Source organism: Adiantum capillus-veneris, chromosome 4 (genome assembly GCF_014529385.1).
Source record: "Adiantum capillus-veneris isolate H3 chromosome 4, ASM1452938v2, whole genome shotgun sequence".
In the NCBI taxonomy this organism is placed as follows: Eukaryota; Viridiplantae; Streptophyta; class Polypodiopsida; order Polypodiales; family Pteridaceae; genus Adiantum; species Adiantum capillus-veneris.
In genome coordinates, this window is record NC_140934.1 from 29,425,088 (window position 1) to 29,436,535 (window position 11,448).

Sequence of the window (11,448 nt, forward strand, 5' to 3'; positions counted from 1 at the left end):
CATTCCTAAGCCGTTTCGAAGGTTTCAGATCAACTTGATCGTATCCTTCGAATTCTAAAGTCCGTGGACCTTCTTTTGCTGCCATATCCGGAATTATTGTATTCACTTCTAACCCCCATTTTTCCATCACATCAAGATTGTCAACTTTTACATACTGTGTCCCTTTTTTATCCATATACAATTTTCCTTGTTTGTTTGCCATGATTTCCTCTTTAAACTCTATGTCGTGGTCATCAATGCGAGTGGCATACTCTTCATTAAAATCCAAGTAAACATGAGCTCCATGGACGTTAGTCTTATAAAAGGTGAGTATGTGCTTATATGACACTGTTGTTTCGGTTCTTGACTGAGTTGAATAGGAAGACATTACAGATGTCGAGTCGGAATAAGTGTTTGGGACTTCTTCAAGGATAGTGCCCAATTGATCACCTTGATTCACACTCTCTTCGGTGGATACCCTCTAGCGGTCTCTCCAAGTATGCATGATTTGCTAGTGTATGACCAGATCTAAGGTTAAAATAGACTTGTTAAGCCTTGGATAGAGTACTTATACTGACGGATTGGATTGTTATCCGTTTTTTCCACTTGACTTGAATTCAGCTCCTACCAAGCTCCTAATTCTTTGCCTGCAACTTGGTTCCTGTGTCAGTTTTAACCAAGTTAGTGTTTTCTCTCAAAGACTGTATAATTTTTGCTAACTATTGTGCTTGGTTTGTGTATATCACTTCAATCTTAGCTAAGTGAGTTAGCAAATGAGACTTCAAAATTCTACCCTTGCAAAGAGCTAAAGGACTAATCTCCAACCTAGAAACTGAGTTAACATGTATTAATTTGGATCCGATGGAGCCCAAACTTGAGCAGTGACCTTGTATTATGTTTCTCTAACACTATACAAGCTCAAAAGTCCAAAATCTTGTCTCTAGAGCTCAAAATTAAATAATTAGATTATTTACTTTTCTTAGTTTTCTCACTTTTTAGACTTGTTTTGCCATATAGACACCTTGTTGTAATCTCTGGACAAGTTTCACTGAGTTTGAACAAGATTTGTCCAAGTTACCAACTATTTAGTGTCCGCAGATTCAATTTTCAAGAATCTGGCTTAAGTCTCACTTTTGTGATCCAAATTCCACCAAACTTGATATGAGTAGTCTACTTGATATGCTTGACTCTGTGGTATACTCAATTGTGCAAAAACTCTCAAATCTGGGGTAGATGTAAATAATCGTGATTATTTACTTATGGGGCTTTTTAGCATTTTTTTTTCAAGATGATGATACAAACAGGTAAATCAACTCAACTTAAGCTCCCTAGCAAAGTTTCACAAAGTTTGGATAAACCATGTTCAATTTGTCAATAGTTTTGTGTCCGTAGACTGTCTTTACAAAACTAGCCACAAGTCTCACTTTTGTGATTCAAATTCCACCAAATTTGATATAAGTGTTCAATACAACGTGATAAAACCTGTGTTATGCTTGGTTGGCCAAAAATACTTGAAAATTGGACAAAAGTAAATAATCATGATTACTTACAATTGTCAAATTTTAGCATATTTTTTATCATTTGAGTATACACACATATTAAACACTTTAAACTAAGCCTCTGAGTCAAGTTTCACACAAATTGAAGCAAATTATCCAAGTGAGATACAATTTCTCGACAAACAGTACAGACTTCAGTTTTCTCCAAGTTTTTGGTATGTTTTGTGATCCAAACTCTATGAGCCTTCACAAAATATGTTTGTAATCATGCATAGAGTCTCTGGTATCAACCTTGATCAATTTGAGCCAAATGTAAATAATCACGATTATTTACTTTTGGCCTAAAATGAATAATTTTTTTCAATTTGTTCAATAGTCGATCTTCTTCTGACATGTTTTAAGCCTCTGAGCCAAGTCAAAACTTAATTTGGCATAAATTCTCAAGAAAATGTAAATAATTTGAGTTTTTTCCAGCTCTTGAAAATTTACCTCAAATGCATCCTTATGCTTACCCACTGGTTCATACAACTTTTATGAGCATAATCTCTAGCCGGTTTCAGTGGTTGATAGTCTTTTGATGTTGTTTCAAGCCGTAGACCTAAAATTATGCAACTTCACATAAACAGCTCACAGATGATTCTTTTGGAGTGAGAATGATTTGAGATCCACCTTGGATTCTACTTACCCTACTCCTACGTTCTGCTGCAATTGGGTTGTGGAAGGTGTCCACAAACACTTGTTTTCTTCTTTTTTATGGTTTCCTGAGCATTGATCTTAAAACTTGTTTTATCCATCAATCATTTTCAAAATCCCAACCTAATCCTACAAGGTACTTAGAAAGTACAATCTACTCCCAAGCTACCTCTACAAAACAAAGACAACACTCTTAAGTTATACGGTTTTAAAGAGAAAGTTTAAATCTAGGTGATCCTAGAGGAATTTAAAGGACAACTACACTAGACGCTCTTTTTTTCCCTAGTTTAGGTCTACTCGTCCCCGGTAGCGACGCCAAATGTGGATGGGTTTCCTAACCTCACTCCTATCTTATTGCAAACATAGTGAGAACCACGAACATAATTGTCAATCCATGGGACAAAGCTGACTTGACTAGTGCATGGAGGCTACAAGAGGGTGTCAATCTCTTGGAAAACAACATACAACTTGCATCTAGCACAAGCTACATTCAAATGACCTAAGTCATCAAAAGCTAGTCGCTAATCGACAAGTAAACCATGATCGTTACAGCATCAAACGACATCCGAATGCTATGAAACTTCTAGGACAAATATATAAGACCTTAGCACACACGCTTATGGTCTCAAATTTCACTTTCACTGAATGAAAAAAATGCGATTATTAACAATAGTGAAACTTTGACCTAGTCGTTTCTGACCCTGAATGCATCTAAATGCTTAGCAATGATGCCCCAATACCCTGCCTATACTTACTTTGTGATTTCCTAGCTTAAATTCCTACTTATGATGAAATTAGGCCACGAGTTGGCAATGTTAAATGCTATGATATATCATGATATATTTATGTCAATGCGTAGAGCTCTTACTTGTGGTTGCAATGCAATAGACGGCATTGCAATGTGACAACCGACAAGGGAGATAGAAGCATAAGAAGGAGAGAAGAGAGCGTCGTAAGCTCACGCTATGTATTTCCTATCCAAAAACTTAATAATAACTTTATAAATTTGACTTTTATACCTTAGCCAAGGTTTCTTAGGTCATAAACTAATCATCTAGGAGCTCTAACCAAGGAATAACTGATACAGTCTGGAAGCTTATATCTCCGGCTCACAGATTACAATATCCACTCGTTCAATAGGAGTTACAATAATCCCATTTTATCAAAAGAATAATTATTTTTATAATAAAGCTCCGAAAAATGTTACATGAGTTAGCTTGATGCTAACAATCTCTCAAAGCCATTTGAGGTCCAATGTGATGCTTGTGGTGATTGCCTTGGAGCATTTTTTTTTTCAAGAAGGGTATGCCATAGCATATAAGAGCCAAAGGCTCAATGCCAATGAACGAGTCTTGGGCATATACGAAAAAGAGCTTCTAGCTATCCTACATGTCCTAGACACATGGAAGCACTATCTATTGGGGACTCCATTGATTCTACAAACGGACCACCAAAGTCTCAAGTACTTCATGACTCAAACCAAGCTTTTCGACAAACAAATGAGGTGGGAAAATTTTCTTTCACAATTTTATTTTCATATTACTCACATTGATGGTAAGCATAATCAAGTGGTTGACGCACTTTCACAATGACCAAGAGTCAATGAGGTGTATGTCTTTAGAGACATAATTTCAGCCCTTGCATTGCAAAAGAAAGAAGAACCATTCACCTTGCAAGATGGTTATCTTCTCCATGGCAATAGGCTATGTGTTACCCACTCCCTTCGTGAGAAAGTCATGTATGACTCCCATGCTCCTCCCTATGCAGGGCATAGAGGCATTCAACCTACCCTTCGAGGAGTAGAGACATACTTATATTGGCCTACCATGAAAGTAGACATACAAGAGTATGTTTCAAAATGTGTGGTATGCCAAAAGACCAAGTATGATAGAGGGAAGCAACCTAGGTTACTCCAGCCATTACCAATCCCTAATTCACCATGGGAGAGTATATCCATGGAATTTATCTTTGGATTATCCAAGTCTATCCATGGGAATACGGGAATATGGACAATAGTTGACAAATTTAGTAAGCAAGCACACTTTAGTCCTGTCAAAAAGAGTATTAAGGCACACACCAAATGGCAACTCTCTTCATATCCTAGATTTTCAAACACCATGGATTGCCGACACCCAGTGTCAGATAGAGATCCTAGAATGACCAGTAATTTTGGAAAGGTCTCTTTGAAAATTTAGGTACAAGATTGAATTTCTCTTCTGCCTATCACCCACAAACGGATGGCCAAAGTGAGATATTCAATCTTACAATAGTCAATCTACTAAAAATTTATGGTTATAGAAGTAGATCAACGCTCACAATGGGAGAAGTACTTACCCCTTGTAGAGTATGCGCACAATAATATTGTCCATACTACCACGCGAAAGGCACCATTTGAGATCATAGAAAGAAGACCTAAAAGTCCCTTGCTACTTAAAGTACATGGGAAGATCTTTGCTCTGTCGATGAGTATAGCCATGACCTACAAGAATCTTTCCAAAAGATTAAGGAGGCTATATCCATCTCTCAACAAAGGCAAAAAGTTGCTGCTGATAAGCAGAGAAGGGCCTTAACGTTCAAAGAAAATGATTGGGTCTTACTTAAGTTTCTCAAGGCTTGATTAAGGCAAATGACGAGAAAAAATCCTACTGGCCATCAAAAATCCTACTAGCAAAAAGATACTATGGTTATCAATCCTTTTCAAATTTTGAAGCCAATCAATGAGATGGCTTATCAACTCAAGTTGACCAACCATTGGCTCATACACAATGCTTTTCATGTGAGCCTACTTAAGCCCTACAAAGGAGAGCCACCAAGAGAACCAATTATTGCTCTCCTTCTACCATAACTGTAAATAGAGTAGGCTCAACATAAGGTGTAATAGGCACTAGTGATTGCTCATCTATGACTCCTTTTGAATGCATGCACTTTATAGGCACTACATTATGTCCAGAAAATGGAGGTTGTTGACCCAACACTAGTTGTGGATAATTCATATCCACCTTCAATGGAAGATCCTCTTACTTATGCTACACCAGAGCTTACATCGATGTACTTTGTAGCTAATCAAGGTGTTAGACCTCCAATGGTAAGACAAGACGAACATACATATTTTTTTTAAAATCAAAACGACAAACAAAAGCGGGAGGCCTAAATTAGGATGCTAGGGCCTGTTTTTGCACATTCTTGCAGAATGAGCTAACGGAGTCCGATCGAGGAAATTTTTGAGTCTAACGTAGATTTCACGGCCTATTAGGACTAGCAAGGGAATCTAAGAAAAGTACTTTGGAAAGTCCAAGTATAGATATCTTAGGTAGCCCAAAATCACCTCATTTCTACTAGTCATCCTTGGAGAAGAGAGTTGTTGATCTTCTTCGCGCGTGATTTTCGGAGTGCACAGTCACCCATTTTCAGCGCCGTTTCACACGATACATGAGGGGTGCAATGAAAGCAGCTGAAAAATCAATAGATCATGCTCAATATGTGCTTACAACACTCAAGAGCACAAAGAAGGAAGGAAAAAATCACATACTTGGGAGCTCCAGAAGTCTTAACCCGAATTACATACCATACCATTGGGATGGCTGCTAGCCCCAAATTAGAACACATTGATAATCACAGAGAAAGCTCAGCCCTCTCCATGAGCCACAAGATCAAATAAGAAAGGGAATTATAAGTCTAATGAATGGTCAGCGAAAAGCTCACGTGAAGCCCATAGCACTGAAGAAAGTTTTGATAATGAAGAAAAAAGGGCAAGAAGGGAAGAAATGAAAAGAAAGGCAGTGGCCGCCCATCAGGAAGAACCTCCATAGAATAAGGCAAGGTTCAAACGAGAAAAGGAAGCTTATGAAAACGAAGTCGATGCTGGACAGACTTTAGATCTATGGAATCCACGGGAAGTCAAGGGTCCTAGGACCAAAAGCCCTGAGAAGAAGATTCAAGAAGATCCAAAAGACATGCTAGAAAGGATGTATGTAGAAGTTGAAGCCCCAAAAATACAAGAGAAAGATGCACTTAAAGAGCAGATTGTTCAAGAAGTGGATGCTAAATGGAAAGCGGATATGGATTAGGAGTTGAGGGTCCTTCACTTTGTCAATGTAACTCAGGTCACTCCCAATCAAATTAATTATAAGTGGCATCAATAGCCGCTGCCATATCCTTTGATAAAGATGGAGCTATTGCAAGTAAAAAAAAGACTCTACAAGGATATGCAAGAACAAAGGTCAGATACTCTCCACCCCACATGGAGGAAAAATTGGCTCAACAAAACCTCAAGGCATCGCATATTGTTTACAAGGGCATTGACATCAATTCAAAAGGATCCAACATTCTGTCATGCACTAATGGTAAGGACATGGCAAGCACATGAAGCACTAAAAAAGAAAAGGCCGATTTGGCTTAATTACCCAAAATTGCCAGCTCCAGAGTAAGGGCCGGCAATTGAAGAATACATGGTGAAAACCCTAATGGGTGCCATGAAATTCATCAAGAGCCTCCCTGACCTCTTGTGTGCAATGCTTTTTAAAATCTGCAAAGTGCTGCTCACTTGTATCCAAGTTTTTCATGAGCGTGAACAAGCGGGAGCCCCATGGATGTCCTTTTTAGAAGGTAACCAAGGTTTATGCTATGCTTTAAGTGGGCAACTTGCAAAAGAAGTTCTTTACGGATTCTATGCCAGATGCATGTTCTTACTATCGAGCAATATGTTGGCATTCGAAGAAGCTTTTTACACCGGGTTCTTCACATGGCATACAAAGATTTTCGAACCAATGATCAACAATTTAACTGCAAGGTTCGTCGGATATTCAACCATCGAACTAAAGAATAAAGTCACTATTCAGTTTTTGCAAGTCCTTGAGAAAGAACGGTGCATCCGATATCAAAAAGCGCTTCAAGCACTTAAAGGCCGCCTTGCCAGTTGTCAACCCGAAGACTACTTTAGTCCATCAAACTATGTGAAGGGACGACACAATCGAGGAGGGGGGGATGTAGCAGCAAGCTAACTCATGTAACATTTTTGAAAGCTTCATTGTAAAAACAATTATTCTTTTGATAAGTCAAGAATATTGTAACTCCTATTGAACGAGTGGATATTGTAATCTATGAGCTGGAGCTATAATCTTCCAAATTGTATCAATTAATCCTTGGTTAGAGATCCCAGATGATTAGTTTTTGACCTAAGAAACCTTGGCTAAGGTATAAAAGCCAATTTTGTAAAGTTATTATTAAGTTTTTGGATAGGAAATACACAACGTGAGCTTACGACGCTCTCTTCTCTCCTTCTCATGCTTCTATCTGCCTTGTCGGTTGTCACATTGCAGTGCCGTCTGTTGCATTGCAACCACAAGTAAGAGCTCTACACATCAACATAAACATACCATGATAAATCGTAGCATTTGACATTGCTGACCCGCGGCCTAATTTCATCATAAGTAGGAATTTAATCTAGGAACAAAGTAAGTATAGGCGGGGTATTGGGGCATCATTGCTAAGCATTTAGATGCGTTCGGGGTCAGAAACGACTAAGTCAAAATCTCACTACCATTGATTATCACATTTTTTTCCATTCACTAAAAGTGAGATTTGAGACCATAAGCATGTGCACTTAGGTCTTATATACTTGTCCTAGAAGTTTCATAGCATTCGGATGTTGTTTGATGCTGTAATGATCATGGTTTGCTTGTCAATTAGTGACTAGCTTTTGATGACTTAGGTCATTAGAGTGTAGCTTGTGTTAGATGCAAGTTTTCTGTTTTTTTCCAAGAGATTGACACCCTAATGTAGCCTCCATGCACTAGTCGAGTCGGCTTCATCCCATGGATTGACAATTATGTTCGTGGTTCTCGCTATTTGTGCAATAAGATAAGAGTGAGGTTAGGAAACCCATCCACAGAGATCCGGAAGCATAAGCACTGGTTGAAAGGTAAGCTTCTCTTTGAGCTTGTCAGAAGCATTTTTGTCTTTAGCAGTCCATGAGTACTTAACGTTCTTCTTTGTTAAGTCATGCAATGGTCCCGCTATTGGAGAGAATTTGTCTATGAAGCATCTATAGTATGCAGACATACCAATAAAGCTTCTTAGCTCATGTAGATTCCTTGGATTAGACCATGCTTTTATTACCTCCAACTTTGATGGATCCATACGGATACCATCTTGAGAGATAATATGACCTAAATATTGAATCTCTTGAAGGAAAAATTTGCATTTCTTTTGATTGATAAAAAGCTTGTTCTCCCTCAAAGCTTGAAATATCACCTGGAGATGTTGCTTGTGCTCCTCCAAGGATTTGGAGTAGATGATGATATCATCAAAGGACACTCCAATGAACTTGAGGTAGGGTCTAAATATTTTCTCCATCAAATGACTGAATGTGGCCGGTGCATTAGTCAAGCCAAAAGGCATGACTAGATATTCATAAAGACCAAGCGCTCTACAAGACGCGGTCTTTACGATATCTTCATTTACTATCCTTATTTGATGATAGCCACTTTTAAGGTCAATCCTAATAAAGTAGGTCAATCCTTGTAGCTTATCAAATAGATCTTCTACCCGTAGTACATGAATTTTTTTTTTTGATAGTGATATGGTTTAGCGCACGATAGTCCACACACATGCGGTATGTACCATCTTTCTTTTGCACTAAAAGGACTGGAGAACAAAAGGGAGAGGAGCTAGGCCTCACCATCCCTTTGTCTACCAATTGTTGTACTTGCCTCATGATCTCCTGTTGTTGAGCTTGGGAAACTTGGTAAGGAGGCTTGTTAGGTGGTGAGCTTCCTGGTAGGAGCTCAATTCGATGGTCATCATCCCCTCATTTTAGAGGTAAGTACAAAGGGATATCATCAATAGAAACATCTTGGAATCCATTTAAAATTAGACAAGTCTAACTCTTTTTGATTCCTACCATCTTCATTTGATAAAACACTAGGACTTTTAAAATATTGCTTGACAAAAATCATGCACGCAGAAATTGAGCTTTTCATTGATTTGTCAAAAGAAGGAGAATTTACAAGGGGTATGGTACGAAAAGGCTCATTAGCATCTATGTACATGTTCTTTTCCCTATACTTGAAGAATAATCTTCTCCATGGAACTTTACTTTACCAACCATACGGTCAAACCATGGTGCCCCTAAGATGACATCTTCATGCTTGAGAGGAGAGATTAAGAAATCTTCTTTGTCAACATAGCCTTGGACATAAAGCCTCAATTTGACAATCAAGGGAGTAACTACGGCTTCTTGCCCCTTGAAGGCTCCATCAACTAGGACAATATCTCCCATCTCATGAGCTTGAATGCCTAATTTGGTGGCCAAATCCATGGATATGAAATTGTGAGTAGAGCCAGGGTCAAACAAGATGAAGGCACCATGCTCCCTTACCTTCCCCCAAGCATAGGAGAGGGGTGATCCTTTGCAATGAGCATCCTGTTTTGGAGCTTCAATCGTTGAAGCTCTAGGAGTCTCATTGCAAGCATTTCTTTTGGGGCAAGAACGGTAGCCATGTCCTTGCTCCCCACACTTGAAGCATTTGTGGTCCTTACGAAAAGCTTCTAGCTCTTCAGGAGAGAGTCAATTTTTACCTTTGTAAGCTCCCTTCTCCTTGGACCGATTGTGTGTTGTCGTTGTTGTTGTTTTTGGAACTGCCTTGGGAAGAAATTTGGGCATTGTTTTTCCCCTTTGTATCATTTTTGTCTTTGCTTTCCATGGGCTTGGAATTCCTTTTAGCCCCTTGTTGGAAATTGATGCACAAAGAAACCATAGTGTGGTGGATTACTTCGGTGATAGAACCAAGCCATTGGGAGTTGACGTACTCGGATATAATCTCGCACAAAATTGTTGCTTTTGCTCGGCGAATTCTATCTTTTGAAAGATAGTAGCCTTAAGATGTAATTCCCAAAACTTGTCCACATATTTTTGGATAGACTTGTGGGAGACAAGCTTCAAACCCTGCCATTCAGTAAGAACTTTGTCCTTTGCATCGCTTGCAAAGAATTGCTTCCTGATGAAAACTTGTAGGGTTTTCCATGTCTTTGGGGCTTCACCGTTGCCACGAAGACTAGCCCACCATTGATGAGTAAATTTTTGAAAGTGCATAGCTACATGATGTAGCTTAGAGGACTCTATGAAGCTCTCGTCTTCAAAGGCCACATCAAATTGCTGGATGAAGGCCAATACTTTGTCGGTGGCACCAAAGGTGCCATCATAGGTGAGGAAAGAGATACTCTTTCCTCCCTCTTTGAATTTCTTAAGCTTTTGGGACCTTAGCCATGCAGGGTAAGATTTGCGATGTCCTCTCCTCTTGTATTATCTAGGAGAATATCCATTGCTTCCGTCGGAAGAGGTGGAAGGTGAAGAAGAAGGAGAATAGGGTGACCTCTTTCTTGCATTTTTCTTCCTTTTTTTCATCTCTTCCCTTTCAGAGTGACGAGGAGAGGGACTGTGGGTTGACCGTTTCATCTTAGGAGGAGTTGGAGACCGTCTAGACCGCCGTCTTCATGGAGCCACATCTTCAGAGGAGCTTAGGGATTCGGTTCTTTCTCGTTCCTTGGATTACTCCTCTCTTATGGGAGTGTCATCAAGAGGCCTCCTAAGCTCTCTCTCCTCTTGGAGAGGAAAGGAAATCCATAAGCACAAAGTTGTTAACTTCATCTTGCAAAGCAGGGTTGCCCATAGCTTGTTGCAACCTAGTAACAAGGTAATTAACAAACAAGGGGGCATCATCATTAGCACTATCGTGTGTACTATCAAAGTAATCAATGTTCATTTTACTCTCTTGTTATTGTCTGCCATGCTAATTAAACTTATGTATAGATTACTTTGTGCTTTGGTACCCTCAAAAAACTCAGGTGCTACTCTTCTTTACCTTTGAAAGTCAGTTCTCAAGCAGCCACACCCGTGGTTTAGAGTCTATTGATTGCAAAGACTAGTGGAGAGGGTCTAACATTTATCGGTTGATTATGGTTTCTGTTGAGCTTGCTCGTAGATCAATAATGGTTAAGCCAAAGGCAAGCCCCGAAAGACTCCATTATTAAGACTATAGTTCCCAATGGTGTACCTCGAACTAAGTTCTTCTCAACCAAGATAATAGATCCCTGTCCCACTTACCCTATTGCAATGAACAGGTCCAACCTTTCATGGACAACTTAAGGATCTCTCTTCTTAAGCAAGAAAAGAGAAACCAATAGCTCTGATACCAATGTAATGTAAATGGCCTATGGACTTTGAGAATAGCGGAATTAAGAGAATTAGAGTGAGCATTTTTGTGAGACTACTTGGAGA